The sequence below is a fragment of the Narcine bancroftii genome, unplaced genomic scaffold (assembly GCF_036971445.1).
Source record: "Narcine bancroftii isolate sNarBan1 unplaced genomic scaffold, sNarBan1.hap1 Scaffold_134, whole genome shotgun sequence".
NCBI lineage: Eukaryota > Metazoa > Chordata > Chondrichthyes > Torpediniformes > Narcinidae > Narcine > Narcine bancroftii.
In genome coordinates, this window is record NW_027211869.1 from 447,381 (window position 1) to 471,913 (window position 24,533).

Sequence of the window (24,533 nt, forward strand, 5' to 3'; positions counted from 1 at the left end):
ATCCGTGGCTAACAAGGGAGATACGAGAGAGTGTCAAATCCAAAGAAGGACCTTACAAATTAGCAAAAAAGAATAATCTCTGATGATTGGGAGAAATTCAGAGTTCTGCAGAGGAGAACAAAAGGATTAATTAGGAAAGGTAAAAGGGATTATGAGAGGAAGCTGACAGGGAACATAAAAATGACTGTAAAAGCTTCTATAGATACGTTAGCACTCCGAGTCTCTCCCCTACAGGGTTGGCTGCTCTCTTCGGTTGGTGAATCTTGACTGCAGGCGAGTGCACCTTCGGACACGCCTCATTTAGCTGGAAAATGAGCTCAGTCAGTTTTCGTTCGGTCGGGCATCCTGGCCAAGCTGCTTGACCTTTGGGATTCCATCCCTTTTTCAGAAGCTCATTGGTTCAGGAGTTGTACAAGTCAGCGGGCCGCAGTTGCAGCGCCATGCCGCCTTAGGGCACAGGGCACATACCACTTCAGCCGCCTCACATCATGCTTGCCTTCCTGGTTCATGAGTTGCACTCTGTTCAGAGGCTGGGCTGTGGGGTGGGGAAAAAAGCAGACGAAAGAAGAAACTTCCAGCCAGAGGGACAGCACTTGGCTCATGAGTTGCAAGAAAATACTTGGGTTAACGGTTCAAATGTCAGGCGCAGATGTGGTTAACGAGTTGCCCACAGAAGACCATGGAGGTAAGAACATTCGGGTGAGGCAGGGATCACTAACCTCTGTCCATTGACCCAATTGCATTTTTGGTACGGGCACTCCAGTCGTGGTTCACGAGTTGCCGATGGAAGCTCCGATGAGGGTCCGAGTTGCGGAGTCTTCAGTTGACCTACCGCAGGCCGTCCCACTGAAGCGAAAATTGCATTTTCTGCACAGGGGGATTGGCGGAATGTCCGGAGATTTTCAGGAACACGCTTTTTAGATGCACTTAGAGGTTTTGGAGGCGTGATGGCCACTCCTTGCAAAAACTGAGATGCCTTGAGGTAAGCTGGCAAAGAAGGCAGGAAAATGGCTCAGGATAACGGAATGGCGAGGTTTTTGAGGGAAAATGTTAAAATTGTGGACTTGGTGTGAGGAAGAAGGCCAAATCACTGAGGTCCACAGAATGGCGAGGTTACTGAAAAAAAAAGTTAAATTCTGGATGGTGCAATGTCAGAATTACCCCCTTGACAGAGATTGGCAAGGTTTTGGGGAAGTTGGTGTGAGGTAGACGAGAAGGAAGCAAGTGTCAGAGGCGCTGGCTATCACTGCCGGACGCATGAGAAGATAAAAATAAATTAGGACATCATGAAGCAAGATTATAGCTTTTAGAAGCATTAAACAGAAAAGAAGGAGAATTAAAAAAAGAAAACCACGGATGAACATAAGAATAATGAAAATAAAACAGTGAACGACGTAATTAATGCTTTTCTATATAAAGAAGATAATGAAGGCTTCCAGCGGGAACGAACAGACCTCAACAATTACGAGAACCAATGCTGAGTGTCCCTCCACTGTACAGTGATAATACACGGAGTGTGATCTCTGGCACAGAACAACTGTATCCATCACTGAAAGAGAGTGATTGTGAAGTTGGACGAAAACTGATACGAATTGGTCGCCTCGTCCAAACCCTCTGCCTGATGAAATATCAGGAAACATTCTACAAGTATCATACCCTTTTACATCTTCTACCACAGGACAACGCAAGACCGCATCCTCGAACTGGAAAGATGGTTAACTATAGTCCAGATAAGGGAGAAATGTATCCTACGATTGCAATGCCTAATCCAGGAGGAGGCAATCCTGTATATGTATTCAGACCACGGACAGTTAAGGATGTTAAAAAAGCTACTGAAGGAATTGTCCATCCAAAAGAAAATTTTAACCGATGGCAACGAGATTTTAATAACAAGTCACTGCCGAGTTGGAACAAGCCATAAGATCAACTTTGGGATCTGACTGATGAAATTGGCCTATATGAAGATGAAGTAAAGGATCCTTCCATTTGTTTGGAATAACTATAATTAACACAGTTTTAAACTACTCAGGTACATCACAAAAATCTTCCATTTGGTCTAACAATCCCATAAATATCAGAATTAATAACTCTAAATTCTTTACAAAACTTCAGAAACCATCCTCATTATTAATAACTCTAAATTCTTTACAAAACTTCAGAGAGAAACCATCCTCATTATTTGGTAAAGACATCAATATATCATATATATCTGTAACTGTAAAAAGATTTGTTAATTAAGCCTTCTCTTCAATATTTGATTGTGGCAAAGTAATTTGTGACAGATGTTCATCTATTTTATATCTATCTTTCATCCGATTAGTAAAAATTCTCAAAAATTCATATAAACATTATTAATGGCTTGTGTTTTGTAAGATGACCCGAATCTTCTTTTATAGCTGTAATTGTTCTCGATAATTATTCAGTCTTCAATTGCCGTGCTAAAACTTTATGTGCTCCATCTCCCAACACAATATTTTTGTCGTGTTTGCCTTGAATCTTTCTCCATTCTCTATGTTTGTATTGTATTAAGTTTCAATGTTTTGTAATCCAAAATTCTTCATTTCTCATCATTTACTTGAATTTTTTCAATTTTTTTTCCATCTGTATCATTTCATTTTCCAAATGAAAAACTTCAGGCAATTATTCTTTTTTTAACCTTAACCGTATAAAATATTATTGGTCCTCTTAAATAAGCCTTCAAAGAATCCCAAACCACAAACCTCCTGGTTACAGAATGTTCATTAAGATCTTAAAAATTTATCTGTGGTCTTATAAATTCACAAAAATCTTGCCTTTTTAACAATGCAGCATTAAACCTCCATCTATAACCTATATTTTGTTCTCCTTCCAATTCAATTTGGCATAACTAATGGTGAATGATCAGACAACATCCTTGCTTGATATTGAATATTTTGAACTCTTGCAGATGAGAAGATTAAAAAACATATAAAATGAATAATCTCCAACATCAGGATATATTCTCCTCCAACTCTCTACAAGTTTCATTTCATTCACAAGATGCTTCACAACTTTAACTATCTTATTTTTAACCCTGATTCCTCCTAATTTGTGCAATGTCGAATCAAAAGGTAAAATTAAAGTCTCCTCCCATAATTATTTCCCCCTTTGCATTAGCTAACTGCACAAAACATCCCATATAAATTTTCCATCAACTATATTCGGTGCATATATATTCAAACTCCAATATTCATAATAAATTTTACAATTTAGCATCACATATCACTCCACTTTAATCAATAATTATATCCAATATTTTAAATGCTAAATTTTTATTTATTAATATCACTACTCCTCTAGCTTTAGAATTAAATGAAGACAACAATACCCTTCCTACCCATTCCCTCTTTAATTTCACATGTTCTATTTCCATTAGAGTTTCTTGTAAAAAAAAAGCTATATCTACATTAGTTTTTTTTTAAATATGTACCTCAATAGGCTTTTTCTCTATTGGATTCTGAATTCTGTTAACATTAATACTAATAAAAGACAATTTCCCTACCATTTCACACCAAAATTAAAGCATTTGTTCATCCAGCATCCCCCTTTCTCTCCCCACAACCCTCTCTATGTAATATACTATAGCACTTAAAAAGAGAAAAAAACAAGAAGAAAAAAATTAAGGAGAAACCCCAGAGGCGCATGATGTTAAGGCATCTCTGCTCCCTTGATTGGTGCCCATGACTCCGCAGTGGTCAGCGTCATATTCCCCACTAACTCACTTGAAATACCATACCATCTCTTATAATAGTCTTAAATAAACCTTATAATCTATTAAGCTTAGATAGATCATGCACATTATAGGTTAAACCTTCCTCCCCCTTTAAGCCGAACGATTCATCAACATAAGTGCTGCTCGATGCACCAGTCCTGGAAGAGCAATCGATGTATTTGGGGCTCCAATCAGCAGGACTGGAGGTGTGATAAATATGCTCGGAGCTCCAAGCAGTGGTGCCAGAGAAACGAATGGTGGCCTGTCCCAAAGCATCAGAGTGGAGCAGGGTCTGAAATGGACAGAACCTGGTGGCTGCAGCAGCAGCTCCCCAAGGGGACAGGCTGCTATTGAAGCCTGGGGAAAAGGATCCATCCCCCCGGTGTTACACAGTGACAGACCAGTCACCACCAACAACATACCCTGATGTTACACAGGGACAGACCCATCCCCACCAGCTCCGTACCCCAGTGTTACAGGGACAGACAATGGGGAGAGCAAATGGCACGAAACCCCACGTTAGGCACAAGAGTGCCACCTGGTGTCGGAGTGAGCAAACTGAACCGACATCTGCAGTGGAAGTCTTGTCTGTACCGTGGGGTGTTGCAGTTTACTCACACTGACACCAGGTGGTGGTGTTTCCCATTTCCTCCTTCATGCAGGACCACCCCTCTCCCCGAATAGCCACCACCACCCCATCCCCCAGCTGATTAAATAATTTTTATTAAACTTGGTTTAAATGAACGTGCATGATACAGACTTCCATTGTGTTGGGTCATTGACTGGAAGTTGATGTTTTTTGTGACCAGAACTAAACCGTAGGAACTATTATTATTGAGCCCTTGGGAACATCATTCCATCTAAAGCAGCTCCTTCCAAAAACGTAGCAACAACGTTGAGTGAGGAGCGGCTGTACATTCGCGTGGATTCACCATTCTGGTACAACTCAACTCCTCCGGTCCCAGCAACATCCTGTCAGATCTCAGCACTCCTTCATCCACATCAATTCTGCAGTTAGGTGATCAAAAATTCACACAATACTCCCAATTTGGCATCAATGTTGTATACAGCTTCGCCATCATGTCCCAAGTCCTCTGCTCAATACTTTAATCAAGTCACTGCTAAGGCATTAAGAATGTCTGCCTCTGAAAGCACTTTCAAGGAATTGGGCGTCTGCGTTCCCAAATCAGGCAAGTTAATGCAGTTGGTGTTTTCCCTCCAGAGAGGATAAGGTGACATCAACGTCAACAAGAGGCATAGTTGGGGCTGCAGAGCCAGCAACTTTTAACCAGCACAGAAGCAGCAAAAACCAGAAGACGCCTGTAGAAAGTGAAGGGAGAGAAGTTTAGGGATATGTTTTTAAATATATAAGCACAGCAGTGAGTGCCTGGAATTCCTTACCAGAAGTGATGGGGAAGTCTGGAACATTACAGACATTTCAAAGACTGACGCAGGGAAATGGATGCAAGAAGAAAAAAAGGGTGTTGGAGGAAGGAAAGGGTGTGATTGTGGAGTAGGCTTGTACAGTTCAGCAGGACATGAGCCAAAGGCCCTGCACAGGGCTGTTTTCTGTTCTAGGCTTTACTCTCTGCCGCTCAAACAGTTTAAGTAACAAAGCCTGCATCACACCTCGAGTCTACTCCGTTCCACCACATATTTTACTGCAGATATTGGACCTCCATGCACCAATAGACAAAAAAAAACAGTAAACATCACAGGGTAAAGGCAGCAGTTATCACAAAACAGTTCCAGCACCATCAGCCCAGGGTTGAATCCAGCACTGACTACAAGAAGTTGGTGCATTCTCCCTGCATCTGCGTGGATTTCCTCTGGCGCACCAGTTTCCTCCCATTCTCCACGCTCAGTATTCATGATGCAGTAGTCAACTGGGGTTGACATTGGCTCTACCTAAGAAGCCAGAGTGGTAGTGCACAATTACTTCAGACTGGAGGCCTGTGACTAGTGGTGTGCCTCAGGGGATGACACTAAGATTGGAGACATTGTGGACAGTGAGGAAGGTTTTCAAATCTTGCAGAGGGATCAGGACCAGCTGGATAAATGAGCAGATGGAATTTAACCCGGACAAGTGTGAGGAGCTGCATTTTGGAAGGACAAACCATGAAAGGACGTACATGGTAAATGGTCGGGCACTGAGGAGTGCAGTAGAACAGAGGGCTCTGGGAATACAGCTACATAACTCCCTGAAAGTGGCGTCACAGGTGGTCAGGGTTGTAAAGAGAGCTTTTGGCATTTTCGTCTTCATAAATCAAAGTATTGTTTCATAGCTTGCAAGAAATTGGTGAGGCCAAATTTGGAGTTTCGATCACCCAACTACTTCAAAAATATACATTATCAGTAAGAAATACAAAGTGCAAGTATATTTACTAGGATGATGCCCAGACTTCAGGAACTCGGTTCCAGGGAAAGGTTAAACAGGTTAGGACTCTATTCTCTGGAGGGTAGAAGAATGAGGGAGGTATTTAAAATTATGAGAGGGATAGACAATAAATGTAGGTATGCTTTTTATCCACTAAGAGACAAACTTAGTTTAGGGTGAAATGGGAAAGTTTTGATGGAAAAAAATTAGACGACGTTTCTTCAGAAAGTGGAGCGAGCTGCCAGGTAGCGTGGTGAATGTGGGTCAATTTTAACATTTTAGAATTTGGACAAGTACATGCTTGCGAGGGGTTCGATGGGCTATGGACTGGGTGCAGGTCAGTGGCACAGGGCAGAATAATAGTTCAGCACAGACTAAGGGCCCATTCATTTCTCTGCTGTAGTTTTTTAAGGTTCTATGGAGGATTTGGGCAGCACAGGTTCAAGGTGTGGAAGGGCCTGTTATTGTACTGCAGGTATAAAGTTAAAGATTTAATACATAGACGAATCTATTGGCTCCACCTCATGTTTGTCTCTTTTCAAACTAAGGATTTTTAAATGTTGTATTGATAGGACCGTAATGCACAGAACTCCCCACCCAATTCTGATTGAAGACTCTGGTTTGGATCCTCCAGACAGTATTCAGATAGATTCACAAAAGGGGGTGGAAGATGTGTGCTCATGTATGTGAGTATCACACTGGATCCGACTGAAGACAGACACCCACCATGTACGAGACATGCAGCGGGGCTAGCAAAAATTTTACAAAAGGTGGCACACAGTGATGGGACATGCCCTGACTGTATTAACAACACATCGTATTGTAGCATTTGTGAGCTCGACAGCGTTTACAATGACGTCGCTGAGGCAGACAAGACTGGAAAAGATTTTGAATGCTCCAAATATTACGTTTACCCATGAAGGCATTAACATGGCAGACAATATGGGAGAGGGAGAGCCACACTGTTGTGAAAAGAGGGTACTAAGGGATATTAAAATAAGACCTGATTTACAGACTACACCTATGAGAGAACCAAATGAAACCTTATTTACAGATGGTTGTTGTTACAGAAACCCCACGGATGGATTAAAAGCCGCCTATGCGGTAGTACGGAAAACTACAGAAGGATTTGAAGAAATTATTACAGGGACAGTAAGAGGGAAGGAGTCAGCACAACTGGCTGAACTACAGGGAATGATAGCAGCATTCGAATGGGCAGAAGGAAAGGAGGTAAATATATACATATACATATACATACATATATATATATATACATATATATACATATATACATATATATATATATACATATATATATATATACATATATATATATATATATATATACATATATATATACACACAGATTCGGCATGTGTGGTAGGGACAATACAGGTTGAGCTTAGTCAATGGATTAGAAGTGGGTTTTTAACAGCAGCAAGGACCCCAATTAAACACGAGAAGGATGTTAGGAAATTGGCTGAGGCCCTCCTGAAACCAAGGGCAGTAGCAGTCATTAAATGTAAGGGGAAATCAGGAAGTGGATACGGCCGCAAAAAGAGCAGCAGGGTACGGACCTCAGTTTATTATGATGCAGGCAGAGAGAACGGCACATGACTTATTGCCACCTTGTGAGGTAGGAGTAATAATTCAGGAACAGGCGAAGGCATCACCCCAGGAAATGATGGTATGGAAAGAAAGGGGGGTAACCGAAGATCAGGGACTGTGGAGATCAATGGACGGTAGGCCAGTATTACCATCTGGACTCATGAAACCCCTACTGGAGGAGGCGCATGGGTTAACCCACTGTGGGAAGAAACAGATGATAAGGTATTTGATACATTGGTGGCATCACTTCCTGCCGGCGATGGTGGAGAATCATATCAGAGAGTGTAAGGTATGTATGAAATATAATGTCAAGGCGACTGTGAAACCTCACGAAGGACAGTTTCCGTTGCCTAAGTTACCAGGGCAGGAAATTGTAATTGATTACACGGACATGATAGAGAGGGCAAGGGGATATCGATACCTCTTAGTAGCAGTAGATTTGTACACAGGTTGGCCGGAAGCAATCCCTGCCAAAAGAGAAGATGCAAAGACGGTAATTAAGTTCCTAATCAACCAGTATATTCCTATACACGGATTTCCTTGGAAGATTAGGTCAGATAATGGGAGACATTTTAAGAGTAAAGATTTACAGGAGGTAGAAGCGATGTTTGGGTTAAAACATGCCTTTGGAATGGTATCATCCACAATCCCAAAGGAAAGTGGAGAGAATGAACCAAACAATAAAAGGTAAGATCGGGAAAGTGCAGGCACGGACCAAATTAAATTGGGTGGATGCGCTGCCCCTGGCATTGATGTCAATAAGGAGTTCAGTAAGTTCTGTGACAGGATTTACTCCGTATGAACTAAAAACTATTTACTTCAATTATATTGTTTTCGGGAAATATTAATGCAATTAAGTAACAGCCACAGTATGTAGAAAAGTTGGCTGATTATAGTATATGCAGAATACAAAGAGAGAAAATACTTTCATGCCCAAGGTTACACTGCTAATTGTAAAGCACAAGACCGGAGAGAAAACATCAAAAACACACATGGGAGTAACAGGATAGCAGATAGGAGAAGTTAGACAGGATGAGGTTGGAGGAACCATAGGGACAGTGATTTATTCTGAAACAGGCCAGTGACAGGAAGATAAGTGTATTGCAAGGATAAGTGATAAGAGTACCATGACTGAGAATGTCAGAGACAAATAAAATGGATAAACTAATTTAGTAGGAATGATAAGTCATAAGGATACACGGGAGGTGTTGATTAGAACAGAAGACTATGGCCAGACGAGAACAAAGAAATAATTAGAAATATCTGGGGTATGAATTGACTTCTGATCAAAACAACAGGACGTTCTGGCCTTGGGGATTAAGATAGGAGGTCTACACCATAGAAAATTGCAGAGCAGGAAATTGCTTGAGATAAATCTTATGCAAGAAGTCTATCAAAGAAAGCCAACTCTTGGTCAATGTAACAATGTTGATCTATATAAACAGAAGAGACTGGACAGTAGGAGTCAGTCTTGGGGAATAGCTCACCGAGCAGGTGACCTATGAAACTAATGACTGAACCAGAGCTCTATTAAGCTTTATTCTCATAATATGTAATAAACTGATTGTGAAACCGAATACCTTCTCCTATCACTTCATTCAACGAGCACGCTGGACTCAGACGACACATAGACCAAATTGAGGGTAGGGTAAAGCCAGAGTCCGACAATTCACAAGCAACATTTCAGGCTTGAACCCCAGGGAGAGTATCGGCACTATATAAAGTTCACCGCTTAACCTGCTGAGCTTCTCCAGCATTTGCATCCTTACAGAATTTGTTGACTTACTATGTTTGAACAGAGAAGAATTGACATCAGGACATTTCACCCCTTAACTGTTGATCCATACAGACAAAAACTTTAAATGTGGGTTTACAGAACAGTAACAGGTCATAAACCTTGACCACACCAATTCACCTTCACTTCCCACATTGTGAAGGGCAAGAGAAAACACTTGTGAGAGATAATGGAATATGGGAAGTTAGTCAATTGCTAAATAGGAATGAATTATGATGGGTTGAATAAGGGTGGAGAAAGAATGGAGTGTGAGGAAGGGTTAAGCAAGTATAATAGAATAGGGGTCTTATAGCAAGTAGATAGATTTAGCAAGTCCTGGGGGTTGAGATTTATGAATAAGAACAAAGACATGACATTTCCTGGTAAACAAGTATACACAGAAAGGCACACAAAGGCAGAATTACCCAATGCCAAACCAATCCAGGAGGCAAAAGAATGTTAAGGGGGGAGGTACCTCTGTACTGAAATAGAATGTATAAAAAGTTGGGTAAGCGCCAGTATGTGTGTGTATTCCCAGGGTAAGGGGAAGCACCCAACTTTGCACTGTTGTAAAATAAATGTTCTTTGTTCTCAATTTTTGTCTTGAGTGAAATCTGTGAAGGCACCTCTGCTTCTCACAACTTGGGGACTCGTCCAGGATCACACTCCCTCCACTGACAGAGCGCCTGACGACGGGGGTAGGTGCACCCCGGCTGATTCAACTGGACTCCCAGACGACGGGTAGCTGGTCAGTGGACGAAGCGAGTGATATCCAAGAAGAAGCATTGAGAACAAACGATGGGAGGACATTAAGGAAGCACGCTAGGAATAGCTACTGGATTCCGGTAAGAGGAATTGAACTTTCCTGCCAATATGGGAGGAGGAAGTAGCAAGAGAACAAGTCCTAAAGAAGGACGGGAGGATAAAATACTGAAACATAGTCCGTTAGGACTAATGTTATCCAATTGGAGTGCGGGAAAAACCTGTGGGAAGGATAAGCAGACCATGGTCAGGTATTGTCAGGAATGGGTTAAGAATCCGATAAAAGGGAGTTCAGTTTATTGGCCAAAGTTCGGATCCGACGAGGACTGGGTGTGTCAGGCATTGAACATCTGGCTCTACCAAAATCAAGGAGACAATACCGGGAGTAGGGAATATGCAGACTGTTGGCTTAGTGAATTGTTTAATCAGATGATACTGGACGAGAAGAAATTTTGAGGTTATCCGAGGTTAAATACTTAGGTCATTTGGTTAGTCAAGGAACTAGGAAGATAAGTCCAGAGAGAATACGCGGTAATGCTGAAGAACTTAGGAAAATCCTTGGTTTGGTGGGATACTGTAGGATTAGGATTGAGAATTATTCCAGCCTGGTCAAATTTCTTTATGATAAACTTGCGACTCTAGGGGGTGAAACTGTTGTCTGGGCGGAGGGGGAGATTAAAGATTTTGATATGGTGAAACAGCGTCTTACTAATGCCCCAGTTTTGGCCTTACCCGACCTAAATAAGCCATTTTACCTATATACCAATGCGAAAGACGGTGTGGCCATGGGAGTATTAACACAAGACCGAGGAGGCTTTAGACAACCAGTTGCCTTTCTATCAAAGATTTTAAATCCTGTTTGTCGTGGTTGGCCAGAATGTGTGCAAGCAATTGCGGCCACTGCCATTCTAGTAGAGGAAGGATGCAAAATTACATTTGGTGCCCCGATGACAGTTCACACCCCTCACACAGTCCGCACCATTCTTTTACAACGTGCTGGAAGGTGGCTTACCGATTCCAGAATTTTAAAGTATGAAGCAATTCTTATGGATAGGGATGATTTGACAATGATTACAAATAAAGATCAGAATCCAGCCGCCTTCTTGGTTTCTCCAGATTCTGATACTGTCTCCAAGGATTTAGAGCATTTATGCTTAGAAGTGATAGATTTACAGACAAAAATGTAGAGATGATTTAAGCGATGGATCTTCCCGCTGCATTGATGGTATTCGTTACAGCAGGTATAGTGTAGGGAATGAAGGAGTTGTGATTGAGGCCGGTCGTCTTCCCGGTCATTGGTTGGCCCAATCCTGTGAATTGTATGCCCTCTGTAGAGCTCTCCGGGGTCTAAAGGGAAAGGTGGGCACAATCTATACTGACTCCAAGTATGCTTTTGGTGTAGTACACACACCTTCAGAAAGATTTGGAAAGAGCGTGGAATGATAACTGGGAAAGGACAAAAGTTGATCCATGAGAACTTAATTGTTCAATCCTTAGATGCTCTTATGTTACCTTAGGAGACAGCTGTAGTTCATGTACGAGGCCATCAAATTATTGACTGTCCTGAAGCCCAGGGTAACAGATGAGCAGATGAAGCTGCCAAACAGGCTGCATTAACAAAAATAAGAGATGCAGCTGTTACTCCCCATCCCTCATGAGATTCAAAAGACTCCCATCTTCTCACAGGAGGAGGAGATTTATATGAAAGACTAGGGAATGCGTCAAACTGCAGATGGGTTATGATGGACGGCAGAGGGACGTCAAGTCCTGAATAAAGCCTTGGCTCGTCAGATTATTGATCAGCTCCACCAGCATACACACTGGGGAACACAGGCACTTGTTAACGCCTTTGTATGGTCCTTTAATTTTTCTGGAATATACACCTTAGCCAAACAGAGTACTCAGGGATGTCCAATTTGTCAGTGAGTGAATAAGAAAGTAATGCGCTATGTAATGCCTGGGGGGGGGGGGGGGTCGCGATATAGCCGTACGCCCGTTTCAACGAGTACAGGTTGACCTCATGGAATTACCCAAGATAGGGGTCTATAAATATCTCCTAGCAATGATGGATCATTTTACTCGTTGGGTTGAGGCTTTCCCAACCCCTAATGATCGTGCTAACACCGTTATTCGGATATTACCTGAGGCTATTATTCCACGTTACGGTATTGTGCAAACTATTGATTCAGATTGAGGTATATTTTTACCTCTCAGGTACTCTAGGGGGTGTGTAAAATCTTGGGAATAGATTGGCAGTTACATACCTCATGGCACCCCCAGAGTTCAGGCCGAGTCGAGCAGATGAATCAGACCCTGAAAAACCAACTCACTCGACTTCATTAGGAAACTGGCCTCTCCTGGATTAAATGCTTACCCTTAGCTTTAATCAGGATCCGCACAGCTCCCCGTAAGGACCTTGCGGTCTCACCATATGAGATGATGTTCGGTCTTCCTTACATGGGATTCCACACCGATTCCCCTACCCCTGAGGCGAATGACCAATATATATCTAAATATTTACAGGGACTTTCCACTTCTTTATATGACTTAAAACAGAAGGGTTTATTAGCTCAAAACCCACCCCTGGACTATCCCATTCATTCCATTAAAGCTGGTTCTTGGGTATATGTAAAAGCGTGGCAAGACCATAAACTAGAACCTATATGGGACGGTCCTTATTGTGTACTTCTGATTACAGACACTGCAGTACGAACAAAAGAAAAGGGATGGACTCACGTATAACACATTAAGCGTGCTAATCCACAGACTAAGGACGTTGATAATATCCCCTCCACCTGGCATGCAGTTTCGCATCCTTCTGGTCTGAAAGTTACGCTCCGCCGACAAAAATTGTTGTAATGTTATTTTTATTATTTGCAGTATTGTTTTCCTGCTGGTTCCCAATTTTTGGGAAACCATCCAATTGTACACAATGTATCAAGTCCTCCTGGAATAGGGGCAGCAGAGGTGATAGTTACTTTGAAGAATTGACAAGTTTACCTTTAGAATGCAGACAGGGCACGGGTATAGAGTGTATTCATAGTGGGGTATCTTATTTATTATGGTTTAATTTAGGATCCCAACATGGACCAGGGAAGCAGAACTGTCCTAGGGGAGTGGATTGGGTTTGCGTCCCAGCCTCTACGGGTATTAAAAAGACAAGTACCAAAAATATGGTACAAAGAAGATGGTGGGAGAATTATAAGCAAAATATTAGTCAGGGCTATACCTGGAGTAGGAATATATGCTAATGCCCACAGACAAGCTGCTACTCAACGGTTAGGTTACAATAAATGGGTAGATTTAAGTCAACGAACAGCTGACTTGCTGGGGTTTAAGGAAGAATTGTTGGATTGGCGGAGGGCCAACTAAAGATGGTACCTGGCCCTGGCAAGGTGAGCCTTTGGATATATGGGAACTTCTACACTTTAATGCTACAACGAATGAAATTGAACGCCCGCCCCCCCCACCCCCCCAAACTTGGCATCTTGTAAATCACCCACTGGGTCACGAATGCGTTCGGAAGGCTGAACGCCGTCACTATAAGGGGGATTCTAGTTGTAAACGGCTTAAGCTGCTCAAGAATACTACAGCTGTTTGGCATCCTGCAACCCCTACCTGGTATTTCTCTATGGAAAAAGATTCGGATTGTGTGCTTTATGAGAATATCAATGACACCAGTGACATATGGAATTGTTCAGGTGAAAATCCTTACTGGGGCATCCCCTCGCTTTGGGAGATCTGGAACCAGACTATCCCACATGGATATGCCCCAGAGGGTTTATATTGGATTTGTGGAAATATGGCTTATACCTTTTTAGAACCTGATTGGAGCGGCACTTCTTGTATTGGAATAATTCAACCTCAATTTGTCTTACTGCCTTTGCATGCCGACCATCACCTTTCCACCAAGCTATATATGCGCCTAATCCCAAAATCTCCTCAGGATACTTGTCCAAAGAGATGTGAGAGATAATAGAATATAGGAAGAAAAGCTAGTATGAATGAAATAAGGAATACTAGACTAGATTAGAGGAAGTTAAGTAAGTGCTGAGTAGGGATGAATTCCGATAAGAGTGTGAGGAAGGGTTACACAAGTATAATAGAATAAGGGTCTTATAGTGATGGACAGAATTAGCAAGTACTGTAGAATTAGTAAGTCCTGGGGGATGAGATGTGTAAATAAGGACAAAGCCAGATTCATGAATAAGGACAATGACATGATGGGACCCAGACAGGATACCCCATGGTCTTTCAAGTTTACAGAAACTGCACATAGGCAGACAAGAATTACCAAATGTCAAACCAATCAGGAGGCAGAAGAATGTTAGGGGGGTGAGGGTACCTCTACACTGAAATGAACTGTATAAAAGTTGGGTGAGCCCAGTATGTGTGTGTATTCCCATGGTAAGGGAAAGCACCCAACCTTGCACTGTTGTACAATAAATGTTCTTTGTTCTCAATTTTTGTCTCGAGCAAAATCTGTGAAGGTACTTCTGTTTCTCACAAATGGGGGTTCGTCCGGGATCCCACTCCCTCCACTGACAGAGTGCCCGACGACGGGGGTAGGTGCACCCCGACTGATTCAGCTGGACTCCCAGACAACGGGTGACTGGTCAGTGGACGAAGTGAGTGATATCCGAGAAGAGGCATTGAGAACAAATGTCGGGAGAATGTTAAGGCTAGGAATAGCTACTGGATCCCGGTAAGAGGAATTTTATTTACCTGCTAGTATGGGAGGAGTAAGTAGCAAGGGAAACAATCCTAAAGAAGGACTGGAAGATCAGATACCTAAACATAGTCCATTAGGATTAATGTTATCTGATTGGGGTGCGGGGAAAACCCATGGAAAAGATAAACAGACCATGGTCAGGTATTGCTATCAGGAATGGGTTAAGAATCCCATAAAAGGGAGTTCGGTATATTGGCCAAAGTTCGGATCCGACTAGGACTGGATGTGTCAGGCATTGAACATTTGGCTCTACCAAAATCAAGGAGGTAATAACGAGAGCAGAGAATATGCAGCCTGTTGGCTCAGTGGATCGTTTGATCAAATGATTTTGAGCGAAAAGGAATGCAAGAACAAGAAGGATGAGGAACCTTCTGCCCCTGAAATACAAGGATGGGATGTGTTACATTCCCTTCCTCCACCTTATGTTCCCCCTGTGCCGGCTCCTATCTTCCCCCTCTCACCGACGCTTTACCCTTCTTTACCTTCCCCTCCTCCTCCACAGTTAGGATATTACTAGAGTCTGTTATTCCGCGTTATGGCATTATTCAAACCATTGACTCAGATCGATGTACACATTTTACCTCTCAGGTACTCCAGGGTGTGTGTAAAATCCTGGGAATAGATTGGCAGTTACATACCCCATGGCACCCCCAGAGTTCAGGCTGAGTGGAGCAGATGAATCAGACCCTGAAAAATCAACTCACTCGACTTCATGAGGAAACTGGGCTCTCCTGGATTAAATGCTTACCCTTAGCTTTAATTAGGACATGCACAGCTCCTCATAAGGACCTTGCTGTCTCACCATATGAAATGATGTTTGGTCTTCCATACTGATACCCCTAGCCTTGAGGCTAATGACCAGTACATATCTAAATATTTACAGGGACTTTCTACTTCTCTGTATGACTCAAGACAGAAGGGTTTATTAGCTCAAAACCCACCCCTGGACTATCCTATTCATTCTGTTAAACCTGGTGATTAGGTATATGTAAAAGCGTGGCAAGACCATAAACTAAAACCGATATGGGACAGCCCTTATTGTATACTTCTGATTACAGACACTGCAGTGCGAACAAAAGAAAAGGGGTGGACTCACATACAACGCATTAAACAAGCTAATCCATGAACTAAAGACGTTGATAATATACCCTCCACCTGGCGTGCAGTCTTGCATCCTTCTGGTCTGAAAGTTACGCTACGCCGGGAAAAAGTGCTGTAATGTTATTTTTATTATTTGCTGTATTGTTTTTCCACTGGTTCCCAATTTTTGGGAAACCACCCAATTGTACACAATGTATTAAGTCCTCCTGGAATAGGGGCAGCAGAGGTAATAATTACTTTGAGGAATGGACAAGTTTACCTTTAGAATGCAGACAGGGCACAGGTATAGAGTGTATTCATAGTGGGGTACCTTATTTAGTATGGTTTAATTTAGGATCCCAACATGGACCATGGAAACAGAACTGCCCCAGGGGAGTGGATTGGGTTTGCGTCCTGGCCTCTACAGATATTAAAGAGATGAGTGCTAAAAATATGGTACAAAGAAGATGGTGGGAAAATGATAGGCAGAACATTAGTCAGGGCTATACCTGGAGTAGGGATAATGGGGGTATATATGCTAATGCTCGCAGACAAGCTGCTACTCATAGGTTAGGTAACAATAAACGGCTCCCCCAACTTGGCATCTTGTAAATTATCCTTTGGGTCATGAATACATTCAGAAGGCTAAAGGCTATCACTATAAGGGGGATTCCAGTTGTAAACGGCTCAAGCTGTTCCAGAGTACACACAGCTGTTTGGCATTTAAACCGTTTAATCAGACTCCAGGCAGTTTTGGAGATTATCACCAAACAGACAGCGACGGCCTTGGATTTATTGGCTGAAGAACAACGACAGTTACGAACTACAGCTTATCAAAACCGCCTGGCTCTCAATTACTTGTTGGCTGCTGAGGGTGGCGTTTGTGGAGGATTGATTGATAACAATGGTCACAATGGTCAGGCGGTTGAACTTTTTACTGGTGACTGGAGGTGGATACACACAGCCCTTATAGCAGTTGGACTCATTATTTTAGCCATCATGATACTTCCCTGCCTAATGACTTGTGTGCAGTGTTTAATTCAACAGACCCTTCATCAGATCACTACAACCCAAAGCATGTATGCTTTCCAAACTCCGTCTGATGATGCTGAGATTGCAGTTCGTTTACTCACTCGCTGGGAAAAAGACCAAGCTTAAAATAAGACTTCCCGATTGAGGTTTTACGAAGCATAGCTAAAGAAAAAGGGTGGATTGTGAGAGATAATGGAATACGGGAAGTTAGTCAATTGCTAAATAGGAATGAATTAGGATGGGGTGAAGGGATAATGGAATAAGGAAGTCAAGCAAGTGCTAAATAGGAATGAATTATGATGGGTTGAATAAGGGTGGAGAAAGAATGGAGTGTGAGGAAGGGTTAAGCAAGTATAATAGAATAGGGGTCTTATAGCAAGTAGATAGATTTAGCAAGTCCTGGGGGTTGAGATTTATGAATAAGAACAAAGACATGACACTTCCTGGTAAACAAGTATACACACAGAAAGGCACACAAACTGCACGTAGGCAGAATTACCTAATGCCAAACCAATCCAGGAGGCAGAAGAATCTTAAGGGGGGAGGTACCTCTGTACTGAAATAGAATGTATAAAAAGTTGGGTAAGCACCAGTACGTGTGTGTATTCCCAGGGTAAGGGGAAGCACCCAACTTTGCACTGTTGTAAAATAAATGTTCTTTGTTCTCAATTTTTGTCTCGAGTGAAATCTGTGAAGGCACCTCTGCTTCTCACACATTCAAACTCCTTACACAGCGACAGACTTGAACCTGGGTCAATGTTACTTTCAGAAAATTCTGCTAAACATGTCAAGATCAAAATTCTATTGATTATCATGTAATAAGGTGCAACATTACACAAAGTTCACTTCAGTCAGTCACAAAGCTGACTGTTTAGTTTCTGCTCATGTAAATCTAAGTACTTCTTACACTAAGAAAAGAGAATTCCCTCAGTCAGGGTCTGCCAGCGCAGTCCCCTACCCAAACCATTAGCAGCCCGAACTCCACATCCAAAACCAGAGACAGGGTTGACCACAAACATTCCTAAGCCATCAACCCAAGCCAAGACCTAAAGTTACCAGTAGAGGAAACAGAACAAATTAAACCAACATCTTTCTCTGGCTGCATGACAATTGGCCACATTGTTCAAGAATTTATCACAGCCACCAATGCACAATAGCTCTCACTAACACCAGATGCCATTCACAGCAACTCAAAGAACAAGCCCAGGAAAACAACCAACAATAAAACCCAGACTCCACCTACCTTTCTCTGGTTCCAGCATCATGTAATTTCAGCGTTAATCTGAATATCACAACTGGAGAAATTCTCCACTGTTTTAAGCCCATGAAATTCTGTCACCTGATAAACAGCCTCCCATCCCTTCATTGATGTGGCTTCATTATTGGCCACAACTGTGGAGACAGGAGACTGCCCTTCGCTGGAATATGGAGAAGAATTAATTGGCCGATCTCACTGTTGTAACTTCACGTGTGAAATCCGTTGTTGGACATTCAAATAAGGACTGTCTCCAAGCTTCCTAGTTCTGGCCAACAGCAACACAGCATCCATGAAAAAATGGCAGCTGTTTATCAGGTGTCAGCAGGTCATGGGGCTAAAACAGGGGAGTTTTTTTTCAATTGAGTTCTTGGTGTAAAAATCTGTAATTTTGGTAATGGTCAGTCCTGTGACAGCTAAATACTTTAATAAAGCAAACTAGTGTTTTCTTTGTTCCTAGTTGTTGAACAGCTGTTCACACTCTGAAATGTATTGGTTTAATGGGAGCCTTTTGCTTTCCCAGTGCCTTTGGGCATTGGTTTGGGAATATTTATGTAACAGTTGGTACAATGGTCATGTCATGTTCAAATCTGGGACTGTGTGCAAGGAGTTTGTATGTTCTCCCCACATCAATATTGGTTTTCTTCCACCCTTCAAAATGTGTGTGTGTGGTGTGTGTGTGTGTGTGTGTGTGTGTGTGTGTGTGTGTGTGTGTGTGTGTGTGTGTGTGGGGGGGGGTGTGTGGGGGGGGTGTGTGGGGGGGGTGTGGGGGGGGGGTGTGGGGGGGGGTTGGGGGGGGGGTGTGGGGGCGGGGTGTGGGGGGGGGTGGGGGTGTGGGGGGGGGGGGTGGGGGTGTGGGGGGGGGTGTGGGGGGGGGGTGGTTTGCAGGTTAACTGGTGTGTCTGTGTGGCATAGGCTCATTTAGGCCAATTACTTTGGTGTGTGTTTAAATGTAAAGATTCAGTCTGGGGTCTGACCATGTGGATGTATAGATAGTGGGCAAAATGTCTTGGCATTAATTAGAACCATAAGAACACTACAGCACCAGAAAGCCCATTCAACCCTCCTCGACTGTGCCAAAAACCTCATTCCACTAGTCCCACTGACCTTCACCCATTCCATAGTCCTCCAGGCCTCTCCCATCCTTGTATCTATCCAATTTAATCTAAAAACCTAAGAGTGAGCCTGCATTTACCACGTCATATGGAAGCTCGTTCAATACTCCCACCCTCTCTGAGTGAAGATATTCCCCCTAATGTTCCCCTCAACCTTTCCCCTATCACCTTAAAGCCACGGGTAGCAGGCTATTGTAGATGGGCTGAATCGCCACCCCAGTCGTCCGACACAAGATGGCACGGACCCCCCTTCCCTTCCCAGGAGAAACCTGCGGTTAGCAACACGCATTGCCCGGGGATGGCGCCGCTTCCCGGTGGTGCACCACTGGACAGGTGGTCTTCCCGCCAACCATGCTTCCGTTGTGGGAAATACAACCACCGACCAGAAAACTGTTACTTCAAAAATTCTAAATGCAACCATTACAAAACAGAAGGACATATCAAAGCTAAATGTCTGCTTCTAAAGTGCAGGTGGCCTGCAAATAAACAGGCAGCTAAAGTCAAAACAATTGCAGAGAGAGAGAGGCAACCTAACAACAAAGATGATAACAGCCCAACAGCTGACCTTGAGTGGCAGAGCACTCAGGCTCCTGAAATTTCAGCTCCTGACATATTACACATCCGAGGAATAAACAGAGGAGACACAGCAATCTTTATATAGCTAAAAATAAACAGATACCCCCTGAAGATGGAGTGAGACTTGGGGGCAGTGGTGTCCCTAATGCCGTTACACGTCAAGGAACGCTTGCTTCCACGACTTCTGGTAAAAACAACTCAAATAAATCAAAGATCTGTTACAGGAGACAGAATCAGTGTTTGGAAAATGTACCGTCCAAGTACAATACAAGCAACACCAACCAAAAACACTCTCTCTCTACATCATAAATAGCCAGGGACCAGCACTCTTCAGAAGAAAATGTCTACAACACATTCCCCGAGACTGGCTGGAAATCGGTTCAATACTAAATGTAAACCACACGGACACAGTGGATACTTACAAAACCTTGAAAAGGTTTTAACCAGACTACAACAGGGTTACGAAAGGACAAATATGTCTTTACGCGCCTCTCAGTAACACATCTTGGGTTTAAAGTCAAAAATGAGAGGGTGCAAATGAATACAGCAGGAACAGAAGCTGTTCACAAGGCCCCATACCCAACTAACAAATCTGAATTACAGTCTTTCCTACCACTTGTTAATCACTACCAAAAACGTATTCCTGATATATCTACCCTATACATCCCACTGAACCAATTACTCAAGAAAGATCAAACGTGGTATTGGAACATAGAAATAAAAAAAACAGTTCATCAATTAAAGGAAATACTAACATCAACAAATTAGGTGCTGATCCACTCCAACCATCATAACCATCCGGGAATGGGTCGAATGAAGGCACTGGCCCGAATGCAGCCAAAAGTGACACAACCCAAAGCTAACCTATGCAAATGACCATCCAAACCCTGGCACCGGATTCATGTAGACTTGGCTGGACTACTCATGGGTGAGACTTTACTAATTACTGGGGACGCCTTCTCCAAATGGCCACTAGTTTCACAGCTGATCAACACCAAAGCAGATTGACTGTGTGGGTAGGTCTCTGAGGGGGGCCGCACGTCTGGGTGGGTGGCGGTCTCCGAGGGGGGCCGCACGTCTGGGTGGGTGGCGGTCTCCGAGGGGGGCCGCACGTCTGGGTGGGTGGCGGTCTCCGAGGGGGGCCGCACGTCTGGGTGGGTGGCGGTCTCCGAGGGGGCGCGCGCGCGGGTCTCCGAGGGGGCGCGCGTGCGGGTCTCCGAGGGGGCGCGCGTGCGGGTCTCCGAGTGTGTGTGTGTGGGTCTCCGAGTGTGTGTGTGTGGGTCTCTGTGTAGGTCTCTGAGTGTGGGTGTGTGTGTAGGTCTATTAGTGTAGGTGTGTGCGTCTCTGAGCATGAGCGCCTGGGCCGGGGCGCGCCTGGGCCGGGCGTGCGCATTGTGGGTCTCTGAGCGTGTGTTGTCTGTGTGTGTGTGTCTCTCTCTCTAATATTTGTTTCTCATCAGGTAATCCATCCCGAATGGCATTGTGGGCTTTGTTCCCCAAGCTGTCCATATTGGCTGTCCATGGACCATCACTGCCCCAACAATCCTCAGTGTCACCTGCGTTAAATCAATGATAGGGGAGCACTTTTTGGTTAACTCGAGCCGTGTTTCCTCAGTCAATCTGGCCAGTTTAGTTTTTCATTCACACATTCCTGCTGCCTGGGGTTAATGGGAGTAGCGGAAAATCCCCATTTGCTGAAACAGTTCTTCATTTACATTATTTTTAAATTTTTAAAATTTATTTTCAAATATGCATTAAAAACATAAATTTCTTACTTGAAAATAAGTCAACATTAATGCACAATGATTTTTAAAAAAAATAACCCCCTCCCCTAGCTACCCAATAGAAAAGAAAAAAGATAGAAAACATCTGGATAAAAATTGAGCAAAACTCTCAAATAAATTCTAACGTCTTAACTTTCTCGATTTTAGGAGTCAGAAGGTTCAGGTTGGGTGATTACAACTTAATTCCTACAATTGGTAAATACGGTTCCCAAATCTTTTTTAAAAAAATTCAAATTTGTTCCATCAATTATATGTAATTATTTTGAGGTGGATACAATGACCTATTTCAGTCTGGCTATCGACCCATTCCCAAATACACATTGGACTTCCAAGTTACTGCCACACATTTTAACCATATAACAATCACAGCACAGAAACAGGTCATTTGGACCTTCTCGTCCACACTGAACTAAATACTCTCATCTAGTCCCACCTATCCCTCCCATCCATCTACCAATCCAATTTTCCCTTAAATGGCAAAATGGACCCTGCCACCACTATTTCTCCTGGAAGCTCCTTCCATTCAGCCTCCACTCTTTGAGTAAAGAGATTCCCCCTCATGTTACTTCTAAACTTTTGCCTTTTAACTCAAGACTTCTTGTTTTAATCTATCCTACTCACAATGGAAAAAGGCTATCCACATCAATTCTATCTATCCTTCTAGTCATCTTAAATACCTCTATCAAATCCCCTCTCAACTTTCTATGATTCAAAGAATAAAGACCTAATTTGCTCAATCTTTCTTTGTAATCTCGATGCTGAAACCCAGGTAACATTGACGTAAATCTTCTCTGCACCCTCTCTATTTTGTTGATATCCTTCCTATAATTTGGTGACCAGAACTGCACACAGTACTCTAAATTTGGCCTTGTACCATCTCAACATCATTTACCAACTCCTCTATTCTATGCACTGATTGATAAAGACAAGCTATTTGAACAGATTCTTTTTGATGTTTAATTCTGTGTCAATAAAATTTACAAGTAAATATTTCAGTTATATGGTTCAAGAAAGGAATTAAGACAATAAAACATTAGGTCTCAACCTTTCTTTCCACTCACATCCCACTTTAAGTAATCCTTTGTGCCATTGGTGCTCTGAGATTAGTAAGGGATTGTTTCAGATGATTTGTGGGTGGAAAGAAAGTTTTAATCGCCCCTCATTAACTCGTGACATGCACGGTTTCATAACTCCAAAGGAAATGGGCCACAACCATTTTTCTCCAGCAAAATATTTTGGTAACCATTAGGTCTGGAGCAGTGATTCTCAACCTTCCCAGTCACATGCCACTTTCAGAATCCCTTACTAATCACAGAGCACTATGGCGAAGTGAGATGTGAGTGGAAAGAAAAAGGTTGGGAACCATTACTTTAAGGTCTCTGTATATACAATATTGTGGTGAGTGGGAAGAAAAAGTTTGAAAATCACTGCATAAAAGGTTCAATTTTAATGACATTTGAGCAATTGAAATGAAGGTATAGGATACAAAACAATACAATATTCTATTATCAGTAAAAGGCATAGTTATGAGAATATTTGGGTCCATATTTGATATTAACTGAACAAATTTAATTGGACATTTCTGTGATGTAGACAACTTTGCAAAATGGAATGAGGTCAGAAGTCAAGACAAAGATGGGAGAAAGATTTAAAAATAAATATTCAAGAGGAAATTTTTTTAGAACCTTGTCAGGACACAATTAATGTTGGGCATAGAATGGTACAAGATCTTACTCCACAGAAATTGAATGGATTAAATTCTAATTTTTCAGATAAATGTTTTATTTGGAATACAGAAATAGTTACTTTACGTTCTACCTGGGAATCTTCAAAATTAAGACCCTTTGGGACAGAATTGGGATTAATTTTGGAAGGAGTTACAAAAGTTAAGTAATACCCAAGATCCAATTTTTCATTTATCTTGGCTACAAAGTGAGGACCATGGCCTGAACTCAGTGCCTCAGGCAGTCCACAGCAGGGTCGAAATTTTAAACCCATCTTCAAATCAGTAAAACAAAATCTTAATAGAAGTCAAGTCAATATTTTCTTAAAACAAACAGGATAAATGTGGGTATAATAGAGCAACAAAGATAGCAACACTTACTGTTTGCATATTTGGTTTAGTTAATTTTGTCTCTGATGCTGCATTTCAATGGATTCAGAAATCATGTGATCTTGTTCATTTTCAAGTTGATTGCTGGTCCTCAGCTCAAAGGATATTGGAGTGTTTAGGTCTTCTTGATGCATTTTCAAGCATTGTTCTACCTCAAAGCACATTGTCATCGGGCTGCAGGAGGGACACCTGCTTGACTCCAGTGGGTTCCTCCAGACATCTCTGAGTCTCCTGCCCCTGTGAGTGTGGAATGACAGTGCTTTGGTTAGTGGCTGTACATAGGTGATCAACAAATATCACTTCAGTCTTAGGATTTTAACCCTGTTCTGCCTTGCGGGTTTATAAGCATTTCAAATAACAGCAAAACTTTGATTCAGTTCAACCCAGTTCCTGCTGACGACTTATTCTTCAAGGTCCCAGGCAAATCAATCATAACAAGACAATATTTTTATTAATTCTATAAAATCACTCTTGACACCAGTGGTTCTCAACCTTTTTCTTTCCACTCACAACCCACTTTAAGTGATCCCTATGCCATCGGTGCTCTGTGCTGTGTCATGGATTGGTTAAGGTGGCGTGTGGTTGGGAAGGGAAG

The 24,533-nt window shown here is 42.5% G+C and overlaps 2 long non-coding RNA genes across 2 annotated transcripts in view; one reads left to right on the forward strand and one right to left on the reverse strand.

Moving 5' to 3' along the window:
* LOC138750398 (uncharacterized) overlaps positions 1-24,533 on the reverse strand; it is a 270,860-nt gene that overhangs the window by 209,032 nt on the left and 37,295 nt on the right. Inside the window, exon 3 of the long non-coding RNA XR_011349314.1 lies at positions 23,930-24,175. This is a non-coding gene — a long non-coding RNA (uncharacterized lncRNA). The remainder of the gene's footprint in view (positions 1-23,929; positions 24,176-24,533) is intronic.
* LOC138750396 (uncharacterized) lies at positions 6,879-15,272 on the forward strand. The gene is made up of 3 exons (XR_011349311.1): positions 6,879-7,337; positions 10,098-10,334; positions 12,950-15,272. It is a non-coding gene; the product is annotated as an uncharacterized lncRNA (long non-coding RNA).